The sequence below is a fragment of the Eptesicus fuscus genome, chromosome 2 (genome assembly GCF_027574615.1).
Source record: "Eptesicus fuscus isolate TK198812 chromosome 2, DD_ASM_mEF_20220401, whole genome shotgun sequence".
Lineage (NCBI taxonomy): Eukaryota > Metazoa > Chordata > Mammalia > Chiroptera > Vespertilionidae > Eptesicus > Eptesicus fuscus.
In genome coordinates, this window is record NC_072474.1 from 7680482 (window position 1) to 7689733 (window position 9252).

The 9252-nt window shown below is 40.1% G+C and overlaps 1 pseudogene; it reads left to right on the top strand.

Annotated features, from left to right (window-relative positions):
- Positions 1-8320: 8320 nt before the first annotated feature.
- LOC103294973 (cytochrome c oxidase subunit 7B, mitochondrial-like) lies at positions 8321-8568 on the top strand (annotated as a pseudogene).
- Positions 8569-9252: the final 684 nt, after the last annotated feature.

Sequence of the window (9252 nt, forward strand, 5' to 3'; positions counted from 1 at the left end):
TTTTTCTTATCTGTGAAACTCTTTATCTGACCTTCAATTTTGAATGATAGCTTTGCTGGGTAGAGTAATCTTGGTTGCAGGTTCTTGCTATTCATCACTTTGAATATTTCCTGCCACTCCCTTGTGGCCTGCATAGTTTCTGTTGAGAAATCAGCTGACAATCATATGGGTGCTCCCTTGTAGGTAACTAACTGTTTTTCTCTTGCTGCTTTTAAGATTCTCTCTTTGTCCTATGCTCTTGGCATTTTAATTATGATGTGTCTTGGTGTGTCCTCTTTGGATTCTTTTTGTTTGGGGTTCTCTGTGCTTCCTGGACTTGTAAATCTATTTCTTTCACCAGGTGGGGGAAGTTTTCTGTCATTATTTCTTCAAATAGGTTTTCAGTATCTTGTTCTCTCTCTTCTCTGGCACCCCAATAATTTGGATGTTGGTACGCTTGAAGTTGTACCAGAGGCTCCTTACACTATCTTCATATTTTTGGATCCTTTTTTCTTTTTGCTTTTCTGGTTGGGTGTTTTTTGCTTCTATGTATTTCAAATCTTTGACTTGATTCTTGGGATCCTCTTGTCTGCTGTTGGATCTCTGTATATTATTCTTTATTTCAGTCAGTGTATGCTTAATTTCTAGTTGGTCCTTTTTCATATCCTCGAGGGTCTCACTAAATTTATTGGCCTTTTCTAGAAAATTCTTGAAAAACCTTATAACTGTGGTTTTGAACTCTATATCCAGTTGTTTGCTTTCCTCCATTTCTTTCATTTGTGACCTGTTTCTTTGTCTCCACATTTTGGTTGCTTCCCTGAGTTGATAGAGTGGCTTTGTGTGCTAGGTGTCCTATAGAGCCCAGTGGCTCAGCCTCCCCAGTTACCTGAGGTAGACACTCTTGGTGCACCCCTTTCTGGGCTGTGTGCACAGTCTTGTTGTAGTTAAGCCTTGATTGTTGTTGGTATCACTGGGAGGAATTGACCTCCAGGCCAATTGGTTGTGAGGATCAGCTGTGTCTATGATGGGAGAACTTCTGTGTTGGAGACACCCTTATGAGGCAAGACTTGCTTCAGTGGGGCTTTGGTGCTCACTGAGTCTGCCCCCTGAGTGTGTCCCTTATGGATCTGAGGAGTTGTAATCTGGATGGTCCTACTCTGACCCCTGGGTACACTGGCTCTTGGATCTCCAAGAAGGTGCAAATTTAGCCTCTGCCTGAGGCCACCCAGCAGGAGCTATGGAAAGATCTGCAGGTTCCTCTTCTTTGTTTGGGTTTTGGAGGTGCCCAGATGAGGCCCAGCTGTGAAGCAATGCAAGCTGCTGTGGGCCTTCTTTTGGATGTTCTGGGTCTCTCTGACTCAGCTGTAGTATTTAGATTTCAAAGGACCAGGCCATTCATATGCAGAAGCCTCTGCCCACAGCTGGGATGGGGTGGAGTCTCAGGGCGGAGCAAACAGCAATGGCTTCCCGTCAGCCCTGCCCTAAGAGGCCCCTGGGTCTCAGTGTCCCGTGGTAATCGCTGCAAGCACCTCTGAGAGAAAGCTGCCCACGAGTTCTGCCTGAAGCCAGACAGTCCAGTTTCTCCCCGTATGAGTCTGGGTTTCCAGAGTCTCGCCTGGAACTGGAGTTCAGAGCAGTCGGGAGCTTGTGTCTCCCTCCGGATTGAAAAAGACAGCCGCGTACTCAGTTGCCAGCCCTTTTTGTGCATGCACCTCCATACCTCTGCACTTTACTTCCGCACCTCCTCTGAGTCTCAGTGCGCTTTTTTCTTCCCTTCTAGTTGTAGAATTTCCACTTAGCCAGCCTTCCTGTGGTTCTGGATGATGTCCGTTTTGTCTTTTAGTTGTAGTTTTGAAGTGGTTGTGCGAGGCAGCAAGTTCAGGTGTTTACTTATGCCGCCTTCTTGGTTTCTCGACTCTCCTGAAAAATTGATCAAAGCCCTAAATTCAGCCATGGCATCCAAAAATTTGCTTCATAAAAAACTTTGGGAAGGCAGGGGAAGGTTGGGGGTGGGGGGTAAGAGATCAACCATATGACTTGGATGCATGCATATAAACATAACCAATGGACACAGACTATAGAGGGGTGAGGGCATGTGCAGGGGGAGGGGGCGGAGAAGAGGCCAGGGGGAGGTCAATAGGGGAAAAGGAGACATATGTTCTACTATTTGTAACACTTTAAACAATAAAAAAAAAATTACTACTTGGTTTTTCAGATAACCTGTAAGTCTGTATCTATACAGATAACAAGACAGATGATACAGTATATTTGTCAAAAATAAATATGCATGCTGCTAGTGATATTAATTTGTCAGATGAGCCTTTTAATAACATCATTGATTTAGGTCAATTAAAGTGACATTCTATATAAGGACATTTGGATCAATACTTAAGCATAGAAGTTATAGTACTGAGCATAAGGAATATGTTTCTCCTAGTGGTTTTATTTATTTATAGTTATGGGAGAGCAGAGTCTAGAAATATATGCTCCAAGAGTACCTGAGATCCCAGGTTTGTTAAGCAACTGTTCATTTTTGGTTCATTTCAGTTAGTAATCTGCGAGCCATATATAACATATGATATTATTTCAAGAAACAGGGTAACTATGGTGGAATATTTAACTTTTTAAAAAAAATATGCTTTGTTTATTTCAGAGAGAGGAGGGAGAAGGAGAGGTTGGTGTTTCTGAGGAGAGATTGGTGTTTCTGAATTCTTAGGATATATTTCTAGAAGTGGGATAACTGGGTCAAATGGTAGTTCCATTTTTAATTTTTTTGAGGAAACTCCATACTGTTTTCCACAGAGGTTGCACCAGTCTACACTCCCACCAGCAGTGTACTAGGGTTCCATTTTCTCCACTTCCTCGCCAACATTTGTCATTTGTTGATTTGTTGATGATAGGATATATTCCTAGAAGTGGGATCACTGGGTCAAATTGAAGTTCATTGCAAATATTTATGTTGACAAGCACCAACTGTCCTATAATAATTTGAGCTAATAACATGTAAAAAAACATTCATATTAACAATACTGTACATTTAATATGATATTTAGAAATTAATTACTGGTAGGAAAACATGTGAATTATAATTTTTAAACAAATGACAATATCAAATGGAAACAAAGCTTTTTGGTGAAAGTTCTTGGTATTTTACAAGATTGAAAAATGAAGCACCAAAATGGTTTGCTGAAGCAAAAATATGTCTAAATCAAATAAGATACATTAAACTCAAAGGAAACTCAGTTATCAGGAAATAAAGTATTTTGTGGTCTGACTATTTTAAATTTTCTTTTGCAATCTTGGTATTTAGATTTGCTTAGATTTTTCTCTTGTCATCTTGATCCTATATAATAAAAGGCTAATATGCAAATAGATCAAATGGTGGAATGACTGGTCGCTATGATGCGCACTGACCACCAGGGGAAAGACGCTCAATGCAGGAGCTGCCCCCTAGTGGTCAGTGGGCTCCCACACGGGGAGTGCTGCTCAGTCAGAAGCCAGGCTCAGGGCTGGCGAGCGCAGCAGTGGTGGCGGGAGCCTCTCCCGCCTCTGCGGCAGCGCCAAGGATGTTCAACTGGTGGCATAGGCTCACTCCCCAGGCCTATGTTATCAGTTGGACATCCCCTGAGGGTTCCTGGACTGTGAGAGGGCACAGGCCGGGCTGAGGGACACCTCCCTGAGTGCATGAATTTCGTGCACTGGACCTCTGGTATTATTATGTCCCATTCCCTGAAATTTGTGCATTCTGGGGGCGATCCCTCAGCCTGGCCTGTGCCCTCTCACAGTCCAGGAGCCCTCAGGGGATCTTGGGCCTAAACTGGTATTTGGACATCCCTCTCGCAATCCGGGATGCTATATGCACCAGTGACCATACTTTTCATACAGGTGAAAGGCATCTTGCTGTTGTATGAACAACTACATTTTTTTGCCCTGATTATAAAACAAAGTACATAACATGATCCTTCTGAGGCAATAAAACCATTTTCCCCATCTTATGGGTAGAAAAACTGGGTCAAATTGAAGTTCATTGCAAATATTTATATGCAGTTATGAGTGTCAGAATCAGGGCTGACTACAAAATGTGCAAGCCAGAGTCCATGCATGTCATCACTGCATCATCCTGTTTTTTCAGTGTTAGAGTAGCCTTGCCAGGTTTTAATTTTTAAATGTAGGAGACTGTTCCCAATATATAGGGTAGGGTCCCTAGGCCTGGCTGATGATCAGGGCCATCTGCAGGGTGACCAGTGGGCAGGGTGATTGAGGGGCCCCCACTGGCACCCACCTTGACTGGCATCCTGGTGCTGCCCACTGGCCGGCCCCACCCCCCAGATCACTGCCACCTGTCGCCTCCCTCTCGGTGGGGGGGTGGGGGGAAGCAGATGCTCAATGCAGGAGCTGCCCCTGACCAGGGGAAGCTCCTGTGTTGAGCATCTGCCCCCTGGTGGTCAGTGCACGTCATAGCGACCTGTCATTCCTCAGTTCGTTCTGCCGTTCATTCCACTGTTCGGTCGATTTGCCTATTAGGATTTTATTATATATAATGTAGTATTAACATATAGAATAAAATACTCAATACTTTATAAAGTATGAATAACCCAATTGTTTTATTTGTGAATTACAAACGTTCATTGCTCGGGTAGTTATTGCGCAAAGCTCTTAAGTGCTGGAGTACGTACCCATGTTTCTTAAGAAAGCCTAGGCCAGTGCTGACTTCTAATTTATTTTGTGCCCTATATTACTTCTAAAACCTCTATTTTTGTCTTCAAAGGAAGAGCATACCTTGTTGGGAGAAATTCATATTACCACTGTCATCTAATATGATCTTTATAAAACAAGGCTATTCCCTTTATTCAAATCCTCAGATTCCTATAATCAGAGTAGGCACATCCAATTGCCAGCAAATGGGTTAACCTTACAGACTATTTTTAATTGGTCTTAATTCTTAATTGATGAGCTACAAAAAATACTCAAAATATTCATCAGTAAAGTAGCCTCTTTGCTACTAAAAATGAAAATAAGCTAAGGCTTGAATTCTATAGTTTAACTACAGAAATGCATTTCAAGTACATTTGAAATGCTTACCTTTAACTCTTTCTTCATTCTCTGAAACTCTTTAGAGACAACGCTGTGTGAGTTATGCAGAAAAGACCATTAAAATCACAAATTGATCTGAAGTTCAGCAGCCAAGAAGTCCTTCCCCTGGTGCTTTCTGTTTTCAAGGTATCTTTGAGTCCACCACATTTTAAAAGGACAGACATATGGAATGCTTGAGACATCAATAAATTTTTCTATAAAATTACTTTAGAAGCAATTTCTATTCTTTGTATTTTGAGAAACAATGATATCTAATAGGTGATAAGACATATGGAAACAAATTCAATAAAACAACTGGAACTGAATGAATTCTTATCAGATATATAAATCTTCTATTCTTTTATTAAGTCCTGCAATGAATTATTAAATTTTGCTTGACTTGAGAAATATTGCTGAATTGTAATAAAAAAGATGGATGGGTTTTAATCCAGTTTTCATAATGATCCAATGGGTTGATTGCAGCATTTGACTTAGGGAATGTAGAGATATAATAAAAAAAGATTTATTTTTAAATTACAATTTTTGAAAGTTATAAATTTTTTCTTCAGTTCATTTAATTGTCACTGGGTTTTCTCTTTAATATCTTTCTGCCAATGATCAATTTTTTAATTTCTATGAATTATAAGGAATACATTTATTTTGAAAATTCACCAAAAACTTTCAAAATTGAAATCAGGTGAGAACATTGCATTCTTGCTGTAAACACAATCATAAAAACATACTGCTGTGTTTCTTATAATTAGATTCACAAGCTATTCTTTACTAGACTATAGAATATCCTCTCTATTTGGTCACAGAGTAAAACATTTCTTCATTTAAAGCCAAAATTAATTGCGCTTTTCATAAGGCTCTCATTTATTTTACATCATCGACACAGTGTAGTGTGTATATGTATGTGTGTCCATGCAAAACATAGTCACATTTCTAACTCTGTTCTGGAAAGAGTAAAGGGCTGTGGTATTCCCCAGTGGGAGGAAGGGCCCTGCTCTGTGCATACTGTTTTCTGTTGATTACCCAAATCACTCATGTTCCAGATTCCATTTAGAAGAATCTCCTCTCCTCCCTAGTAGCTTATTAATTCAATGATGTTGACTGAACTGGAACTGTCATCCCTCTCCTTCATTCATTCAACAAATAGTACAAGCTGGGAGCCTCTTCCATGCCAAGCCCTCTTGTGGGTCTTGCAGCTAGGGAAGTAAACAAAACAGAATATCCCTTCCCCTCATAGATCTTGGAGTGTGAGCGGTTATAACACATGGTACTTAAGAAAGGCTTCTCTGATAATGTAACTTCAGTGGAGACATATAAAAAGTGAAGCTTTGATATATTTGGAGGAATGTGCTTGGTTTATTCAAGAAAAGCACAGAGGTTAGTGTGGCCAGAATGAAGTAAAGTAGGTGACAGTAATAGAAGAAAAATAATCAGATTACATATGTATGTATAGGCCATTATGAAGAATTTGGTCTTTCCTCAGAGTGATATAGTAATATCACTGAAATGATATTGAACAGTAGAGTGTTACATTTGATTCATGTTTCTAAGGATCATTCTCAGTGCTATTTAGAAAATAGATTTTACCAGTGAATGGTGAATAATGGGACCAAGTTAGGATACTACTGCAATATTCCAGGTTGCTAGAAATAAAGGTACTAAGACATAGCTGAATCTCAGGTATATTTTGAAACCTGGTTGATTGATTAAAGGTAGCATATGAAAGAAAGAAAGATGTCTCAAGAAAGAAAGTTGTCTCAAAGATTACACCAACCTGGAACCTGAACTGGAATAATGGAGTTGCCATGTATTGAGATGGGAAGACTGTGGAAAGAGCAAGTTTGGGAAGGGTATTGAGAGTCTGTGTTTAGACAAGCTAAATTTGAGATGCCTGCTAGACTGCCAAGTAATTTCAAAGACGCATTAGGGTAAAAATTCTGAAATACAAGGAAGAGGTCTCAGCTAAAGGTGTAAATTTGTAATCACTAGAGTACACATGCTTTTTAAAGACAAGAGACTAATGAAATCATCCAGACAGTGTAGATAGAGAAGACATGAAAAACCACATCAAAGTTTACAGTTGGTGAATAAAAGGGAATAAGCAGTACTTTTCTGGAGAAGCTTCAAGAGAAAATTAATTTCTTGGATAAAATAATTGATCAAGTTATGGGCACCTCAGTTTGAATTCCCTTGAAAGCAGAGCCTGAGAAAAGCATTAGGAAGGAGCAGTTTACTTGGGAGGTGATCAGGGAGCCAGAATGAGGGAGTGGCAAGAATGATCCAGGGAAAGATCAACCCAAAGAGCATTATTAATCTGGTTATCACTGTGGGGAACGGGGGCTTCTCTTCAGCTCTCATTCTCCATTAATGGAGGATTGCTCCCTGGACATTGCCACCACTCTCCCCCATCTCCTGCCACTTTCCAGGCTGTACCTGTATATGGGGTCCTATGGCTTCATGGAAGGTCCTGAACAACAACAAAAGCAGAAAAAAAATCTAAATTTTTCCTCAAAGGGGGATAGTTCCAGAATAAGTCTAACCTTGCACAGCACTGCCTACCACTACTGCAGATGAAGTCAGAAGTGGCCACGAGAATCGGACATGGCGATAGGACATGCAGCAAAAATAGTCAAAATATCTGATTCAAAGTAACCAACATAAATATTTACCCCCTCAGCCACAGTGATAGATTTATGATTAGATACATGATCCAAGTTGAGCCAGAGATTTTCTCTCATTTTGTTGTAATTTAGCTTGTAAGAAAACGTTCTTTACTTTCTGGTTGTGGATTTATGAGGATGTAAACCCTTGGCCACCTAAAGCTATTCCCCTAATGTATGAAGAATACTATTGCAGGGGGAAAATATCAATAAGAAAAGAAGCAAATATGAGTGTCAAGTCCTTAAAGTGTACCTATCCGATGATCTATTAGCTGAGGGTTTCAGAGCTGCCCTTATCCTGATGCTTCACAATGCCTGTTTCCTTTAGTCTCTGACCTACTCTGGAATTCTTATAATCATCATCATTTATGGTTAACAGATAAAGCTCTGTTTCTGTGTTTAACAATTAAGAAAATTCTAGGCCCTGGCCAGGTAGCTCAGTTGGTTAGAGCATCTTCCAGATATACCAAGGTTGCTGGTTCGGTACCCGGTCAGGGAACATAAAAGAATCAAACAATGAGGTTCTTCAAAAGGGCACTTGACACAAAGTTCCAGCAGCCAGCCGCTGCAGCTGCTGCAGTTCTGTCTTCAGCTTCATGATGTTTCCAATGGTCAAAAATGTGCTAAGTTGTCTCCCAGTTCGAAGCATTCAGCAAATAATGGCAAGGCAGATCCCCCAGAAATGGACACCTGATTTCCATGACGTGTATGGTGATGCTGTATTAGCTAGTGAGCCACTTCCTGTATTGGTACATGGACATATACAGCAACCCATATTGGAACACAATGGAACCTGTCGGCTATTGGCAGAGTCACCCCAAAGGAATCATCCAGGCTGGTGTAATAATGGATTGCTTCAAAACCAACTCATAATTGATGCCAAGTGAAGGCACTATGTACCCATTAAAATATGGCATGATTGGAGAAATAAAGTACATTCAAAACCTTCACAAAAATAGAATCAAACAGTGAATGCATAAATAAGTGGAACAACAAATCAATCTCTTCCTTCCTTTCTCTCTAAAATAAATAAATAAAAACAATTAAGAGTGTCCGCCCTTTTATAAAGACTAATGTAATCCATTCATTTACATTTTTGTACTGTCATTTTTATCTTTAGTCTAATTTTGTTAGTTACTTATTCTTAATTAGTATTAATGCTGTATTTCAATGATTTGCATAAACCACTTTAATTTACTTGCCAAATAAATTATGTGATGAGTAAATTATATAGAATCAACTGTTTTCTTTTTTTAATATATTTCTTTATTGATTTCAGAGAGGAAGTGAAAAGGAGAGATAGAAACATCAATGATGAGAGAGAATCATTGATTGGCTTCCCCCTGCACGCCCCCCACTGGGGACTGAGCCCGCAACCCAGGCATGTGCCCTTGACCAGAACCAAACCCGGGACCCCTCAGTCTGCAGCCCATGCTCTATCCACTGAGCCAAGCCAGCCAGGGCTCAACTGTTTTCTTTATGATAATAACTTTAAATTAAGAGAAAGTACCACATGCACAAAAGGTTG